This window comes from Eleginops maclovinus, chromosome 16 (assembly GCF_036324505.1).
Source record: "Eleginops maclovinus isolate JMC-PN-2008 ecotype Puerto Natales chromosome 16, JC_Emac_rtc_rv5, whole genome shotgun sequence".
NCBI classification, from domain to species: domain Eukaryota; kingdom Metazoa; phylum Chordata; class Actinopteri; order Perciformes; family Eleginopidae; genus Eleginops; species Eleginops maclovinus.
The window spans coordinates 1,493,930-1,513,321 of record NC_086364.1 but is presented as its reverse complement, the minus strand read 5'-3'; the positions used below and the strand labels follow the sequence as shown (position 1 = coordinate 1,513,321).

The 19,392-nt window shown below is 39.9% G+C and overlaps 1 protein-coding gene across 4 annotated transcripts in view; it reads left to right on the top strand.

Moving 5' to 3' along the window:
* LOC134878525 (junction plakoglobin-like) overlaps positions 1-19,392 on the top strand; it is a 135,594-nt gene that overhangs the window by 40,500 nt on the left and 75,702 nt on the right. The gene's annotated exons all lie outside the window — the stretch shown is intronic.

Genomic DNA, 19,392 nt, shown 5'->3' with positions numbered 1-19,392 from the left:
ACAAATATACACATCCTATATATATATACAGTATATAAATATATGCATTACAAATATACACATCCTGCTAGAATACAGTACAATACACACATCCTGTTAGTATATGCAGTACAAATACACACATCCTGTTAGAATACAGTACCAATACACACATCATGTTAGTATATAAACTGTATCGTACAAATACACACATCGTGTTAGTATATGCAGTGCAAATAAACACATCCTATTAATAAATATACTGTATATATGTATACAATACACACATTCTGTTAGAATAGATGTAGTACAAATACACACATCCTGTTAGTATAAACAGTACAAATACACACATCCTGTCAGTATACAATACAAATACACATTTTCTGTTAGATATTGTCCAAATACACAGGTCCTGTTAGTATATATACTGTTTAGTACAAATATACACATCCTATATATATATATATATGCATTACAAATATACACAGCCTGTTTGAATACAGTACAATACACACATCCTGTTTGAATACAGTACAATACACACATCCTGTTAGTATACAATATGCATCAAACAGGCCTTACAGGGTTCTTACGGGGACTCAAACCAGTGACCACCTGTTTCCCAAGCCAAGTTCCTACGGACTTAGTTAGTGATGCCCCCAGATATTAAAATAATTGAGGAATGGTCCGACCATAGCCACACTTCTCTAAACAGACATGAGTAGGGAAAATGCACATGATCAGAAACATATCCAGATACACAGACTTAAATCAACATCCATACCCGCAGGAGAGCATTGTTTATTTATGTTTGGAACAGGCTCATATTATCTGGTCCTTCTTATCTCCTACTCCGATAAGGTGTATTTTCTCATCTGTTATGGGAAGACACCCTCTTGTCTGATCTGTTTCTGTTTATGGTTTACCTGACACTTATTGTTTGTGGTCACAGATTAATAACCATTTTCATGGCACTAAAATGTTGTGTTTTCCACTGATGGATCGAAGCTACAGAGTGATTGTAAGACTGACATGGACGGGTATACAGAGAGGTCTTTCATTATTTTAGAGATGGTCTCAGATTGTTTCAGGTATTTCTTTTTTTATAAGAAAACAACAACAACAACAACAATTTCTCTCTGCTGAATGGTGCTATCATTCATTTTAACTGGTTATTTTAAATGTTCCATCTTGCCAAGACATCCTCCACTGCATTATGTGGTGTTATTGGTCCCCATTCATTCATAAGTTGCCCACTGCCTAATTTACTCATCATTGCATTATTCATATGTTTCTGTGTTTGTTAGAGCTATTACAATCTCTGATTATGAGCCAGCCTAACGTGACATCCAGACTCTGTCCTCCCCCATGCCACTGATCCACGTTGAAGCAGTTAACTGTCTACCAGCAGCGTGGAGGAAAGGCCTCGATCTTCTGATACATCATGCATTTCTACTCTCTGGTCCTTCCGGTCTTGTCTTCTTTCATTGTTTGGCAGTGGGGGCCGGATCCTGTTGGCCCCTTGTCGGCACATGGGCACATCCCCGTCTCTTCTTTATTGTTCTTCTATTGACTGACGTCGACAGAGGTGGGTCCAGGGCACGTTCTGCTTATCCCTCTGTTGAAGTCACCTTCGCCATCTGTTGGCGTAGTCATGACTCTTCCTCATGATATTCTATGATACAATTCTTCTGAGGTTTATTGTTATTAAACACGTAAGAGTATTATTGCAGTGTCAATGAGTGAGAGGTAGAGGCGGTGTGTTTAGTATGTAACTCCACGCCTCATTCTACCTCCACTCATACTGTATTTACGATATACTATTAACTACATGCTAACTGAGGCTAAAAACAATAAGATCCGGTGTGACCGGAAGTAAAACAAATCTGGTCCGTCGGGAAACAGTGAATTATATAATGTAATGTTCCGTTTCAATATATTGAAGATTCTTACACAACACATAAAAGTGTATACATCATTTTTTTTTTTTAAAACATAAAAAATGAAGAGACCACTCTTAGATCTTTATCTCTACATGTATAGCAGCCACAGCCTGGCTCCGCCCTCCTACGTACTTCCACACAATTTTCATTTCCCTTCAGTACTCTGTCTGGGTTTTTGGTATATTCGCAGGTTTTTCTCCGGCCAATCTTTACCTGTCCAATCAGCGAACAGGGAGTGGCTGAGATTGATGACGTTGAGGTCGTGCGCGAGTTTCAGTTGTAGTTCAGCAATGGCGGCGGAGAAAGATGCGAGCGAAGCCATTCGGTCCATTGTGGCAAGGCTGCCTCACATGACCTACATCACGACCAAACGTTAGCGATTGGTTATGGAAGATCCAGAGTGGCACTGGGCAAATCCAATAGTTTTCAACTTCAAGTAAAAAACACTTGTCAATGGGGAGTGGCCAGACTCTCTGTACAAATGAAATGTAGTACGAGAGTCTGGTAGGACCGGGCTATAGCAGCCATTTCAGTGTCTGTTAATTCCAAAACTGAGAACATGTTGTCAGTAGTTCTCTGGCTCAAGGGAGCAACTTGGGGTTTTGGTGTGTTGTCTATAAAAAAGGGTCCATGCTTGGGCTAGAATATGGACAGGGTCACTGCAGACCAAAACCCGCCCAGTATCCGGATGACCGGACAAAGATGTGAATGTGCTTTCTGCTTTTTAAAGTGAAACAGTCCTCACCCCTGCTGTTCCATCTTCAAACTCTAAGCCCAATGTTTTGACAGCTTGTACTATTCTGAGACCTTCTCCTCCTATGCTGCCTTCATTTCTACTGACTTCACTCTTTTCCAACGGGGTCCTAATGCTCTCCAGCTAACCTATGTTGGTTCATTTAGTTTCGGGACCACCTTTCCATCCAGCTATCAGCCTTCCACCATGGGCTTTCTGTCCCTACATGAACCCTGCTACACACACACACACACACACACACACACACACACAGAGACACACACACACACACACACACACACACACACACACACACACACACACACACACACACACACACTCTCCTTGTCATCCTCCCTTCCTCCCCTTACCTCCCTCGTTTTCTGCTTCCTCACTTTAATCTGGTACCTTCACACACATTTCTCTGTCGGTACTTTTTAATCTTTCTGGTAAATGGAAAAATAGAGAAGAAAGCTTGAATAAGACAGTGGGGGAAACACAAATCTGATTGTGTGATTCAAAATACAACATTCAAAGGCTTTGATGTCCTATGCATCTACAGTTTAGATATGGCATTGAAAATCTTAAGCCCTGAGATCCTCCAACAATGCAACATGGGATGTAGTATCGTATGTTATATTCCATGAGTAAAATAACTCAAAAACTGTGATGTCAACGTTGAGGAAAGCGATGGAGAGAGATGGAAGTGAGGTGTGAAAAAGACGAGAGCAGATTAACTGGAGAAAGAGAGAGATGAAGAGATCAGAGAGCGGAGAGGGAGAGAGGAGAGAGGAGAGAGGAGGCGAGACGAATGAGAGGGGATTACAGTTATTGTGTTCAGTAAGGCAGAGTGAGCATTAAACACACAGAGAGAGACTGGATTTAAAAAGAAGAAGACTTTAATTAAATATTTTGCATATTTAGAAACTGTTCAATAAAGAGATACTCCGTTTAGGTTCTAAAATAAAATGTATCCCGGCAGAGCTGGTGCAAAATGCCATTCATCAACAACAACTTAACAAAAATTTCCCAATGACCACATTATGTTTAAAAATATCCTAATCCTCAACATGATTTAAAATCACAGATCCAGTCTCACCATGCTTCCTCTCCTTCACTTTTTGATTTACAGTTTCTATAAATAGGCATTTATCTGAACCCGAGGGGAAGCTTAGAGCTGCAACTTTTCCTTGTGGTGTTTTACTTTGACTCCAGATCTCATTAAATGTTACACCAAAGAGACCCACACACTGTTTGAAGAGAGAACAACTCTCTCACACTCACGAAAAACAGTCTCACTAAGATCCCACAATGAACATTTGTTAAAAACGAAGGATAAATAACATAACTTCGATGTTAGACGTGATAGCATTGTTTAAATGTTTACATTCTCCACAGTCTGCTTTTGGGGGGGAGGGGGGCTTTAAGTAAAATCCTCCTCTTTGAGCCAGGTTAGCTTCCTCTACCCAGTCTGTCACTCCACACACACTGCAGGGCTATCACTCAGTTCACTTCTGTGGATGTCTTCCACACAGTTTGTGTGAAAAAGCCTTTTATTTTTTAAGTGTAAACTCAGTTTTTCCGGGTTAATGACCAGGAGCAGGGGGCCCGCTCAGTTTTCCTGGCCCTTGGCCCTTAGAGAGAGAGAGAGAGAGAGAGAGAGAGAGAGAGAGAGAGAGAGAGAGAGAGAGAGAGAGAGAGAGAGAGAGAGAGAGAGAGAGAGAAAGCAACCCAAACCCATCACTGATGATCGCTGTCATCAGAGGTGAAACAACTTTGAAACTTTCAGAGAGGACATTCACATACTTCAAATACTAAATAGCCTGGGGTTAGATATGTTTCTATACATTTCTGTCTTTCAGAATGGGAACTATTTTATTGTCTTTATTTAGAGATCATACTTTCACATCCCGTGACTCATATGTTTGATGTCCTGATGAAGTGTATCAATGGGGCCAGTCCTCTAGGAATTACTGTAGTGTTATTTCAACGGCAGCATTAATAGAACAGAAGAGTGCAGAGCATGGATCCTTGTGGTACTCCTTATCCTCATGCTAACCTGTCAGGATAAAACTTAACTAATGTATGTAGAAAAGTAATTGTGGTCTAGCAAGCATAGGACCTTGGAAGACATTGTATGTGCTCCAGATCAGAACAGATCATTTTGGAAAGTACTGTATATACTGTATTTGTTAAGTGATCATAAAGATATCCAGCTTCAGTAGGAACCAATGAGTTTTGGGTTGAGAGCCACAGACAGGATACAAATGCAACAAGTATTAAAAGATGCACGACTCGAGATTTGTTGTTGATGTTGGGTTTTTACTAAAAACATGTTTACATCCTCTACCTGTGTTACCCGCTATATGAAACACTCTGCTTTAGAAGCTTTTTATGTATGCTCTTATCGGCTGTCAATAGAAAAATAAGGAAGTAGTTCTTTTAGTTTGAGGAAGCTAAAAAATATCTTGTGTGATGATGACTATACCATCATGAATAATCTGGATATTATAACCCATGGATGCTTAACCTCCTCCTGCAGAGAACATTGAGGTTGTGTTCTCAGTAAACACAACCTGTGTCTGACGCAATAACAAACGTCTGTGCTAGTTTGAGTTGACAGTTGTTGATTTGGTTTTGGGATTCCTGCCAGTAGACCCTTTCTGTTTCTCAGCCATCAGTGTTAATGCTAAGTTTATTTGTTGGCACTGGTCTTTTACACTTCTGAGGTGGCTGCTTTACTGATAACAGGCAAGGATTAGTTTATTCAAGCCTCGAAGACAAACAAAGAATTATCAGGGTGGCATGTTGGCAATCTGTTCTGGTTGATAACGCCTTCATAGTGAATTTCAGCTTGTGCCACGGCAGAGCTGAAGCCTGGATATTTAGCTGTGCACTGACATTTGCACACATCAGTGCCACACACTGTTTGGGTCACATTGTGTTCCCTTTTTCTTTTGGTCCATGTTGGTGCGATAACAAAATCACAAACTGGTCAGGTTTTACCTCCTGTAGGTGATCTCAAAGTCATCTGGAGATGGGCTGTCCAATCCGCTATATGGGTTTTGTGTGTGTGTGCGTATGTGTGTGTGTGTGTGTGTGTGTGTGTGTGTGTGTGTGTGTGTGTGTGTGTGTGTGTGTGTGTGTGTGTGTGTGTGTGTGTGTGTGTGTGTGTGTGTGTGTGTGTGTGTGTTGTACGATTGTATTTGCCCAGTTAGTGATGGAACACAAAGCAGACCACACATGGTATAAACTAATTTTAAGAGAAAGAAAGAATGATAGCAAGAGCAGTGAAGACCATGGGTGAGGGATAAAGAAAGTGTCATAGAGATGCATAAAGAGCATGTTAATGACAGGTAGAGACGGATGGGAAAGAACATGGCCGATAATATCTTGGTGTTGAAGATTTTCTGAGCTGGGCAACACATTTCTGTCTTTCTGTCTGGGAACTAAACAGTCAACTTATTATTGTCTTTATTTATAGATCATACATTCACATACAGTCAGTAATGTGTTAAATGCCCTATTAATGTCACAGGAGTCATTTAGTGCTGTAGTTTATTTTTTACTTGCAGCATTAGTGGAAAAAAAGAAGGGCTCAGAGCATGGATCCTTGTGGTACTCCCTAGGTCCTGCTAACCTGCCTCAAACAAATATTACCAATGTATTTAGAATTTTTTTTTTTTATATAGTTTTGTGTGTGTGTTGTGCGATTGCATTTGCCCAGTATGTGTTTGAACACAGATCAGACCACACATGGTATAAAATCATTTTTAGTGTGAGAGAGATTGGCAATGAAGACCTTGTGGGATAAGGAAAGTGTCAAAGGGATACATGAAGAGCATGGTAATGCTGGGCAGAGACAGTTGGGAGTCATTCAGTAAGTACTGGAGCATTTTTTACAGGCGGCATTCATAGAGAATAAGGGTTCAGAGCATGGATCCTTGTGGAACTCCGTAGGTAATGCTAACCTGCCTCAACAAGTATTTAGAAAAGGATTTCCAAACAGACCACACTTAGTATAAAGTCATTTTTAGAGAGAGAAAGAAAGACAGCAAGAGCAACAAAGACCATGGGTGAGGGATGAAGAAAAAGTCAGAGATACAAAAAGAGCATGGTAATGATGAGCAGAGACAGAGACAGATGGGAAAGAACATGGTGTAGCGAGGGTGAGATGAAAAGGGGAGAGATGAGAGATGACGGGCAGAGAGGCAGAGAGACAGAGGAGAAGAGACAGCAGGGGGGTGGAGCTTCGTGGCCCCGCAGTGAACCTGCTGTCTGAAGCTTAATGCGAACACCTACTCATGCTCCCACAGCTAATAACTATACATATTACCCTTTCAGCATAGCCGTCTGTACTAAATGTGCAATGCATTTTGATAAAAGGGATATTTAAATATTGGATTGTATTTATAGAAAAATAAAAAGCAAATGAAAACATTATTCACATCATGGAAGGGTCTATAACAGGCCGATTCAAAAACATGTATCACATGCAGAGATAATCCAGAATGATGTATATTTCATGAGTCAAGTCATAGGGTAGTGTCTAGTGCCTTCTTTTGGCAGAAATATGCTTTTCCCAGGGTCACATCCCATAAAATCTTTACAAGCACTTTCTTATTGTGATTTTGAAATTGATTTGACACCCTGAACACCAACTGGAAGATGTTTTCTCTCACACTTTGTCTGAATGAGCTTCAGTGCTCAGTCTGACAGCTGTAGAGCAGGAAGACGATCGGTGTACGGAGATAAAACTATCACACATTCACAGGCACTACGTCAGGCGTCCACCCAGCTGAGCTGCTCCAACAAACAGGCTTTTCGTTTTGTGTTATGACAGTTTCCGACTGAAAGACACGTTAAAAGCAAGCTTCTCCCCCAATGTCTAGTGATCTCACCGGAGCTTTTTTAAAAGTTGAAACATTTTCATTTCAAAGCACTCGGAGAGGCTGCACAAAAACAGCGAAGTGCTCAGAAAAAAGGAATGGGCTGCCCCTCTGTTTCTCTCTTGTGACACCATGCACTCTCTCCTCATTGCAAACAATTGAAAAGGATTTGCTAGCTTAGAAAAATGCACTTTGTTGACACACGCCTTTACCCACCAATATGCCGATTTTGGATCAACTTCTACTGAAAAAGAAAGTGGGAAAAGAAAAGAAAAAGAAAGGACCATGCACGATTAAATTACACCTGGCTTATTGCACTGGCTGCCTGGGGGCCCCTGAGCTGGGGGAATGGCTGAGATGTCCACACTGGTTGTTCACCTTGATACTGCTTTGCCATCAACCAGAGAGGACTCTCTGGTAGGGAAGTGTTGAGAGGAATGCGCTGTTGGTTTAGTCTTTTAATGAGGTTTGTTGACAATATGAAGGAAACACAACAATGCCAACCGTAGCCTTTAATCCTGCACTCATTCACACAAGTTAGGCACTAGACCTGTGAAATACATTTGACTGCCATTATTGAACATGACCAGGTTCACTAGTGTGTTTCGCTCTGGGCTCATATCCATCCTGGGGAATGTGTTTTTAGAAGGCAGGCTTTTGTCTACTGTTTGTGCAGTTGGTTCATTTATCAGTACATCTCTGCAGGAAAGCCACTCAGATACTCTCTTTACTATTGTGTATTTACTATACTATACTTCATTCAGTAGTGGAAAAGTATTCAGATTCTTTCATTGAGAAAACGTACTCCATCGAGAATAATATTAAAGTAAAATGAATGTAAGTACGTTTTTTTTTTTAAGAACTCATTTTGACAACATTTGTTATATTTGAAAGGACAATCAGCCAATCTTCACAAGTGAGAAAGGGGAGCTGTGAAATGTTTTTGAACAATCTTCTAAAGACAATTGCTGCACATGCATTTAGTTATTTAAATATAATGTTGGTTGGTTTAATCTATACCAAATAATTTGCTAGGTAAATAATAAATACATCTGTAATATAAAGGTAGAGTAAAAAGTACTAATTTTGCCTCCAAGATGTAGTGGAGTAGAAGTGTAAAGTAGTGTAAAATGAAATACTTTGGTAAATTACAAGTACCTTAAAAGTGTGCTTAAGTACAGAACTTGATTAATGTACTTACTTTCCACCACTGACTTCACTATAATATATAGTATATACGAAGATCGTGGAACACATTTTGCTTTTTGATTTCTTTACTTGTCACACAGACAGTGTGGTTCCCGTGCACAGCTGCTGGACAGTACGATTACACTTTGTGACGGTTCAGTAACGACACCCTGACTTTGGAGAAGTTTGATGAAAACTGGGACAGAAGTTGCTGAGAAATTCAGTTTTTTTTTCTGCTGGTGGATCAGTCATCCCTCACCCCCTCTCTATTTCTCTATCTTCCCCGGCAGTGCTAATAGTGCAGGATTATCCATAGTGGAGATGAAAAGGCTTTCATTTCACTCTGAGCTCCCTGTGTGTGTGTGTGTGTGTGTGTGTGTGTGTGTGTGTGTGTGTGTGTGTGTGTGTGTGTGTGTGTATGTGGGTTATTGTCATGGATGAAAATAGCAGGCAGACAAAGTGAGTAATTATCTGCTCTCCGTTTCTGTCTCTGTCTTACTGTCTACTATATCTCCCTTAATCTTCCAGTTTCCCTCTCATGTCTCTCTCCTGTCACTCTCGCTTTGTTTCTGTGTTTTTCTCTCTTGGTCTTCCTGGCCGACCCTACTTTCTATTTTACAAAGCCTTCCAACTTTTCAAAAGTCTGTTTATATGTCAAAATGACACGTGTCAGGTTTGGACAGCAGCAGACATGTGGTTTGTTGCTCACTGTTCAAAAGAAGAGTTTACATCAATAAAAGCTATTGAATCAACAATTATAAATATATATACTTACACTTACGTACAATCATGCATTCATTAAAACACTTTAAAACAAACAAACAAAAAGACAACAGAAACAAAGCCCGGGGACTTCATTATCCCTCTTTTGTTCCATTCTCTCCCGTGTCACTGCTGGAGGCAGGCTTTGTTCTGCAGGATGTGTGTCATATTGTTGCAGCTCCATGGAAGTCTGTCTGTTTTGTTTATGCTCTTGTCCGTGGGAGCACAATGTGTAGTGGATGTTGTGCATTAGGATTTCAGAAATCTTTCAGGTGCTGCCAAAAAATAGTAAGGTGGGCGTCAGGTAGGAGCACAGCAACAGCGAGACCATGACTTTATGATCCAGAGGTAACCTTTAATACCGAAAACCTGCCAGGTGAGAAACACTCACACTCTTGATGGTGCCCCTTATGCTGATAACATGCATGTATTGAGCAAAAAGACATAGAGATGGAGAGAAAGAGAAGTAGGCGAAGAGAGATTAAAGTAAAAGTCCCCCGACAGTCTAAGCCAGTGATGTTCAACCACTCTGCTGCATATCACCACTGCTAAAGGCTAAAGGCGGCTAATGTTAGCGAGATGACATTTAGTCTCATTAAATCGCTTGTTATCAACCTCTGTCTTCATCAACCAGTGGGGTATTTACTGACGTATTTCATGTCGTAGAACTTAATTGGAAAATCTCTTCAGCTTGTGCAAAAAAGGTGAGACCAGGGAACTGGACGGCCTGTCTCTTATCTCTCTGAGTTTCTCCCTGTCTCCACTCTGTCCTCACCTCTGTCTCTATCCCGTCAATTTCCCTTTGCATCGCTACCTTCACTTCCACCTCTCTCACTCAAACGCCCCCCCCCTCACTGGAGCCCGTTTCTATATTTAGACAGGCTGAAGCTGTGCTTGACCTGCCATGCGTTATTCTGCAGAAATGTATTAATAGGGCTCCTCGTTCCCATCAGCGACCGGCCTTTCAGAATAAAACATGGGCTCTCCGTCACATGCAGAGACACTAATAACTGACACATCTCATGTCCTCTCCTTCACCAAGGTCTTTGAGGTGTGGACATGCTGATGAGGAGGTGAGCGGATCTCTGGCAGTCGGTCCGTGACATGCAGGGGTGCAAAGTAACAAAGTACATTTACTGAAGTAATGAACCTAAGAAAAATGTGAAGGAACTTGTACTTTACATGAATATTTTCAGTTAATGCTACTTTATACTCTGCTCCACTACGTTTTGGAAGCCAGCATTGTATTTTTTACTTCACTTAATTCTTTTCACAGCAATAGTTACCAGATTTACATTATTAGCCAATACAGAATATAAATCAATTATTAAGTAAACTAAGGTAAAATATCCAGCAGCAGTAAATATATTTTCCAGCGGTCGGAAAAACACTGAAAACATGAATAATCATCAACCAGGTTTTAGATATATATACTATATATAATTCTGCAATCGGCTCTAATGAGTAATTTTATTTTGGTACTTGTTTTTAGTATATTTTGAAGCCAATAGCTTGTTTCCTTACCTAAATAAGATTTTGTTATTTTTACAATATATTATTGCTTTTATTTCAGTAAAAATTCAGACTTCTTCTTCCTCCTCTGGTGACATGTATGTCGTGTAGACTTACCTTTGCAATGAAAAACAGGAGATGAAGAGTGAAAGAAGAGATGTTTTCCACCAAATGAGAACAATGCATGAAAAACAACTACAAAAATAACATCAGAGATGCAAAAACACCAGGTTTCAAACCCTATTCGTGCTGAGACCCCTAATAATTACCCCTGCAGGACAGGTAACGCAGGGTCAGAGCCGCAGGAACAACACGCAGACACAATTACAGGTCCATTAAACCTCTCCAAAACACAGAGAACGTCTGCTCTCACAGCAGCGTAATTCAACAACAGTATGGTGTGTGTGTGTGTGTGTGTGTGTGTGTGTGTGTGTGTGTGTGTGTGTGTGTGTGTGTGTGTGTGTGTGTGTGTGCGCATGAAGGTTGTTGAGGTATATTTAAATGTGCCTACAGATATAAATATACACAAATAATCAAGCCCGCTGCCTCACTTCATGTCACTGTTTATCTCGCTTTTTCTCAAAAACACACACACGCACACACACACGCACACGCACACACACACACACACACACACACACACACACACACACACACACACACACACACACGCACACACACACACACACACACACACAGTTGCGGTAATTGCCATAATTCTACGGCCAGTGTTTGGATATGTTTGACGTCCCTGTTATATAAAAACTCATTTCCTGTAATGTAACCGGCTGGTTCTTGCATTGATGTTGTCTGGTTTGGGTGTTTCCCAACAACTTGAACCCTTTCACAGTGTGATGTTAGTTTATCACAGTTAATTAATAATTAATAATTTTGCCTAAAAATGTGTCGTTCATGGCCTTATGCTGAGGCTTCTGTTTTACGGAATGAGTGTCTAATAAAACTCCATGGAGAGCTGTGATGTTGGCTGTTTCTTAAGGCATATTCAAGTATCAACCATAAATTACTTATTTGACTGAATTTGCTACCTTATAACTTAACTTAAGAGGCAATACGTATAGCTCACCTTTCGAGGGGCCAGCCCTTCATATGTTTTTCTGTATGTGGCCCTCAGTGAGAAGAGTTTGGACACCTGTTCCATAAAGGTTCCTTTCTGTTGGCTGTGCTGCATTTGTCACTTCTAGTGGTAATCTGTAAGATTCAGTGGATAGTTGTGATGTCATAGTTCCTAAACAAAGATTTACATTGAGGGGTTATTCTACCCCTCTCACAAAACGAAGCAAATTCTGTTTCTTCCTCAGTTGCACAATGATAGCGCCCGGCCCTCCCTTCCTGTTCTTACTCCTGACAGCTTCATCACTCATCATAGGAGTCTCTTCAGTCATTCAGTCTTCATCAGCTAACGATTAGCTCACTTCCTCTCCTCTGGCGGCCTCCATTGATTAGCCTGAACAACCATTAGCTTTTAATTAAAGTGTTATTTTCTAATGAAAGGTAACACTAATGGCTCTCATTTTTAAATTGCTCGAGAAGTGTGTATAATTCCCACGGTTGTTAGTTAGTGTTTTCTCAGCTATAGAGATTAGTCAGCATAGTGAACCTGGAAATGTTGAGTACCCCAAAGTTTTATGTTACAAATGTATAGTAGGGGTCCCTAGCACATATAAACTACTGGATGCTAACTTGCAGGGGTTGCACTATTACAATAAGTTGGGTTAGTTAAAATGGCATTAGTTAAAAAATGACTTAGCTGATTTGGACAATTTTGGAATGGTTTCGGGGGTTATTGAGGATGATGAATCTATTTCTGACACTTCGGGATAGAAAATGACAGATTTAAGCAGAAAGTGGCAATATTTGTACCTGATTTTGACTACCATGAATATTATTGCCACCACTGTATATAGAGAGCAATGAATGAAAATGATTATCTCTACTGCGATAATTCTTTTCCAATAAATAAGCAATCTGTCCAATCAAAATGACCTAGAGTCCCCTAAATCTTCCGAATCAAACCACAATTAATCAAAATTAGCCGGAGAGTAAAAACATTGGCTTGTTCTGGTTTAAACTGCCCTTTTTGATTCTGGAGTCAGAAATGGACTCACAATACTCAATAATGCTCAAAGCTAATCCAAAATTGTCCAAATCAATCAAACAAGCTTTGAACTATTGTCCTAATGGCTATAATGATAATTCATGTTAATTAATGCAACGTATACTAATTTAGCTAATTGCCCAACATATGCAAGGTAGCAGTTTCTATGTGCTGGGGACCCATACTATACATTTCTAACGTAAGACTTTCGGGTCCAATACCAATACCAAAATATCTATCTCATAATTACAAACTGCTAGGTAGAATAACAAGATAACACAATTCATTTTAACTATGGAAAAAGCAATATTCTTGAATATGAAGAACATTTGAGACACCTCATTAATTATCATTAGAGCTTTTTCAAACATTATCATTCCTAATGATGCGTTCCCCTCCCCGGCTGCCTCTATTGATCAGTCAGTCAATGAAGTCTCAGCGAACATATGCTCAGTGTCAACACTCATTTATATTTTAGTGATTAGGTGACGAAGCATTTTTACTCTTCTTCTACTCTTCCTCGCCTCACATCTGGTGCCAGCAGATTTAAAGCCATGGGTGATAAAGACTTGTGGTTCATCAGTAAAATCCCAGAGGAGTGCGGGTAAACTCTTTCTTACGTACCAGAGGAGTCCACCATTATCTGCTCTCCTGCCTTATTTCTAAATCTGAAGATTACAATTCACATACTGCTCTACGGAAAGTCTGCTGGGAAAGCTGCTCCATTTTTTTCCATATAACAGCATAAAGCTCAGGCAGGAATTTTATTTAGGACAGACCTTCTGTGGAAAATCCCTGCCGGCATAGACTAAGAAAACACAGATCTCACTTATAAAGTCTCAGACTTGGTGTTTTAGTTAAGTAATGCATTAGAAACCTGTAAATTCATGTCAAAATGTCAAAATGATATGTTTTAAACTGACGAAAAAGTCTCACTTAGTATCATATTCAAAAAACTCCCACATTGAGCTTCCGAGCAAGCCATAGGAAGTTTATTCGTAGCAGCAGGCAGAACCTGAGTAATGTGTGGATGCTGTTCAGAGTTTGTCGACATTGTGTATGTTTGTGGAGTCTGTAAATAGCAGGTAACATTTAATCATTAATCATGATTAATCACAGATCATTATTGTGATTAGCGTGATCCATTTTTTATTCGATTGACACGACTATATTAGCACACATCTGTGCAGTTTACTCTTCACACGGTGCATAGGAGTTAAGATTTAATGTTAAAAAGAGTCGGGGATCTTTTAGGATTAGGTAATGCTTTAATCTCAAATTACAACTAGTGTAAGACAATACTTTGGTTATGCTACCCTTCATATTTGCCACATGAGGTCTGTATTAATCTCAACATCCAACTCTCACCAAGAGAGAAAGATGTTCTGATTGAAGACGCATAACTACTGACATATTAAATCATTCCTGTAATGTAAAGGTGTCAGGGTCATCATCCTGGTTTTTGTGTTTCCTGTTTTGTTTTGAAAAGTATTCTCTCTGTGTGTGTTGTCTTGTTTCAGTTTCTGTCTTTGTTTTCCCGTCTTTGTGATTGTTTGCCCCACCCTGATACATCATGGATGTATGAAGGGAACTGGATACAGTGTTGGAGGTGGAGCCATAACTCCAAAATGGCCTGACTTTTTGAAAACAAAAATATCCTTCAATCCCTGAAAACTTCCGGGGATCTGTTGCGTTCCATGGGAAGTCAATGTGGAAACGTTAGTTGGGGGTCATTGCCATTGCGTGACTGACAGTTGAGATGTTGTTCCCTCGTGTGGCCACTACAAAATGTACTTCCACATCCAGCGCACTCCTGGGGCTTTGTGTCCGTTCTGATTTACTTCCTGTATTTATGTTTTCCCACCTTTGGCGATTGGTTGCGTTCGAATTGTCCAACAAATCAGCTCCTATCGTCTTCTCCTATGCTCTATTCCTTGACCTCTGTGTGAAACGTCACGGGGTTAAGGAATAGTGGATAGGAGAACTCAAAAGGACTTAAGAAAAGAGACTGCGGTGCTTTGAGAATCCGACTGCACTTACACTATCCCACGTATTTATGATGTGGGGAACTACAGTTCTCTGTACAGGACCACTGAAGGACTCTAGAGACTCTGCACCGTGCTCTCTGATGGTGTGGTTTTATGCTTTATGAACGAGGACAACAGAGAGACATATATTCTTCATGACAAAGGTTGGAATTGAAATAAAAAGTAAAGTAAAACTTATGCATGTCAACACCTCCCACCCCTTCCAGTCCACAAATCCACATGAATCCCAATACTATGATGATATGAAATATTTTAAAATAAATACAAATGTGTTTATTATACACTAGTTATGCCTTAACCTATCACTTTGAATATCACAATTCAAACATGTTTTAAAAAGTTTCAGAAACCCCACACAGCTCAGTAAACACTGAACTGTGGACTTAGTTTAATAATTTCAGTAAAAAAGTAAAGTTTATATTTCTCCTTTTGATTAATAAAGAGCCGAACGTTCAAAACAAAGCACTTTAGCAAGTTATGGCATCGTTTTAAACTGCTTAATAAGCACCGTAACTTTCATGACGCGGTTTTCTCCATCACGATCAGTTGTTTCAGTGAACAGCCGAATGTTGTGTCATGGTAAATGATGCGACTGCAAGGCATTGTGGGACAGCACTTTCTCCTTTCCTTTGGTAAAGGAAGGTCCAGTGCTTCCTAAACTAAAGGAGGTTATAGAGGAAGTTTCAGAGCTCCTTTCCTATCATCTAGAGAATTCCAACAGCTCTTATCATGGCTGCCACTGAGGGACTTCCGGGTCATTTTGCTCCGTTAGGAAACTTTCCTAAGATAAACTGACTATTTGACCGTACCCATTGTTTCCCCCGCCCTGATTCTACCCACCAGTGTATAATTATCCTCCTTGTGTTTCTGCCTGCCCTCTCCAGCTGTGTCCATGTTATTGGTTAGTTTCCCAGTGTTCTCTCGCAGTTTGTCGTCATGGTAACTGTCCATGTCCCCAGTCTATGTATTCTCATGGTGGATTTTCCGGCTAATGCTTCCTTTTGTCATGCTTGTTTGTTGCTCGTTTTGTGATGTGCTACTTTTTCTTCTTTATGTACCAGCTTTTTTTTGCTGTTTATACCTGTGTCCATTTTTCTTCCCTTTTCTCGCTCAAAATGCCTTACTCTCCCCGTGATCGTCAGAGCAGAGCAGGCTCCTATGCCGATACAGCCCGATATGATTCAAGTTACTAGTGAAAGTTTAACTTTGGGACACACTCATAAGGTAAAATATCCCAAGCCTTGAGGGATGGCAGTCACAGATCTGTCTCTTTCTCGAGCCTGATGCTAATGAGTAAAACCCTAATCTGTCAGCTTTGCCGCTCAGATGTGCAGTGTTTTCCCCTGAAACGAGCCAAGTGGTGTGTTAATTGGTGAGAGAGTTGCCCTGAGGTTTCATCTGCAGGAGTAGTGTTTTGATGTTGACATCCCTATTGATGGGAGCGATGATAGTTCCTCCTGCAGAGCCTCTGAAGTCTGCAGGGAGACAGGCTGTCAATTACCTGACACACACACACACACACACACACACACACACACACACACACACACACACACACACACACACACACACACACACACACACACACACACACACACACACACACACACACACAAAATAAATGGGATGCACCCTATGGTAAATTCGATTTAGCCATCTGTAAGAGCTTGGCAGTTTTCAGTGTTTATGGAAAGTTTTAATAGACTCCTAATTAGTTTATTGAATACTATCCTACTGTTTTGTGTGTTTGTGTGTGTGTGTGTGTGTGTGTGTGTGTGTGTGTGTGTGTGTGTGTGTGTGTGTGTGTGTGTGTTTTGTATTTGGCCGTCTTTTCTTCCCTCATTCTTCCTTATTAAATAATTTCCAGTCTTGTGCCGTCCCAGTAATCTATCTTTATGTCTCTTACCTAATTTCTCCTTCCTTTATTCCCTTCCATCCTCTCCTCCTCCTGCTCCACCATCACCATGTCCTTCACCATCGTCCTATCAGATTTTCCTCCATAAAACTTTTCCTCCTTTATTTTACCCTTCAGTATTTTGTCATCTTCCTTACCATTACATCATACCATTCTTGCCTCCTTAAGTCCTCTCTCTACTCCATGGATCTGCGTAAATGTCAGCGCTCTTAATTTGATTAAAGGAATCATGTAGCACTTCATGTTTCACCTGTCTCTCATCTTCATCACTCTCTGGTGATTTAGGAGTCTCAGCGGGCTCCTGAACATCCCTCATGTCATGTTTTTATAGTTTATTCTTGGTTATGGATGTAATGAAAAGATCTTTGTTGTCTCACAAATGACCCGAGCTTCAAAGGCTGAGCACACAAAAATAGCGCTGCGTTGAAAAAGTTCAAGGGGTTTATATCTGTTTTACTGAAAGTGCTGATGAGAGGAATACATAATCAGTTTGGGTGGCACTGAGTTTGAAGGCTAATAATATACCATACCATTGCTTTAATAGGAGAGAGAAAATTGAACTGATTAAAGTTATAATAAAGACAATCATTTATCATTCAAATTGTAGGAATTTGCATCGTAGAGAAACACATTCAACATTCCTAGACATCTGCGCTTTCCCAAATTTTCTGTGAGATTGAGGTTCTGTTAAATAAACCTAGAGTTAGACATTGTATTCACCAAAGGGCTGTGGAAAATCAAAAGAGCGGGATGAAGGCCGTTTGGATTATCTCACAGGGCCTTTAAAGTCTTAAATAATGCTCCCATAGTGTTCCAGTCACTATATTTACTCAAACATATTGTAAGATAAATTATATTAACTTGATAAGAGACCCCTTAATAGCAATTTCATAGCATAGATCACTTAGTGTCCACCAATAAAAGCTTTAAGTCAAGGCTCTTTTTTATCACATTTATAAAAGAAGCTTAGTCCTGCGTGGCTGCCTGGCTTGAAATACACTGACGGAAACCCAATCATATGATTGTAACGTGACTGGCTGCAGCCTTGTGGTGTATAAAAGCACATTTTTTACCAAATGCAATTACAATTACGCTGCATACATTTTTGTAAACATTTTAAGGAAAGCTAGGGGGCTTAGCCTGCTGAGGAAAAAGCGACGAGGATATTTCCCCCATGGTCCTTAAAAAACCTGTTTTGCTCATTTTGTGGTGAAAAAGAAGTGCATGTGAAATGAAGCATCCCTTTTGTGCCCGCAGTGTTGTGTTGCTGCAGCTACTGTGGTATTTGCCTGGGAAATGACGTGAAAATGTCTGTGCTTAACGTGGTGGAGTGATGATAGAGCGCTGCTGTACATATTAATGTTTTCCTTCTGTCTGGGGAGGGGATCCGAGAGGAAAAGGGAGAAAGGGCTACAAAGAGAAAAAAGGCTGACAATGGACACGAGGAGCTGGAGGGAAAATCCAAACGTGTGTGGTTCAGTGTGTGTGTCAGTGTGTGCCTTCCATCAAATTCCTTTTCACTTTATTTCCCTTTCCCCGTCCTTTACACTGAAAAAACTGAAATGTTGAAATTTTATATTTTCAAGTCCATTTATTGAACATGTTAACAAAGATTGTTTTACCAGGTATAAATAATAAAGTTCATGTTCAAAAGGGGCAAGAAGAAGCGTAAAACATTTCAAGTTCTACCCCCTGTAGCAAACATTACTAATCGAAAGTCATACAGAGCTCAGTTCATGGTCGTCAGTGTTCGTGATGTTTGACTTAATTAAAAATATATATTATTAATAATAATAATAACAATAATAACACCAACAATAATAATAGTAATCAAATCCTGCTCATAACCATTTCAAATGTGTTTTTTTTTTAAAAGTTTCAATAAAGTTGCACAGTATTTCATCATCAATACAATTGTTCCACAGATTAACAGCTTTTGTTGTTACGCAGTGAAAACAAGTGAGTAATTAACTTGATTATGTTTCACATAACTGTATTAGGCTGATTGCAAGCAATAATATTAAGTTTGAATCAAAAATATTAGGTTCAACTTAATATAATTGATTTCAAATAACAATTTCATTTCTTTCAGTGTTTTTTTTAAATATCCTTAATATCATCACCTCTAACCCTAAGATTGTGGGCAGATGTATTTGGTCCCAGCTTTTCACTTACTTATCTTTACAGTAAGTCTACAGTGTCTTTCTTTCTTTCCTATTTTTTGTTGGTCCATGTTTTCTTTCTTTACCCAAATTGTTCTGAATGCCTTCTTTGTTTCTCTCTGTGATTTATTTAGTCCAGTTT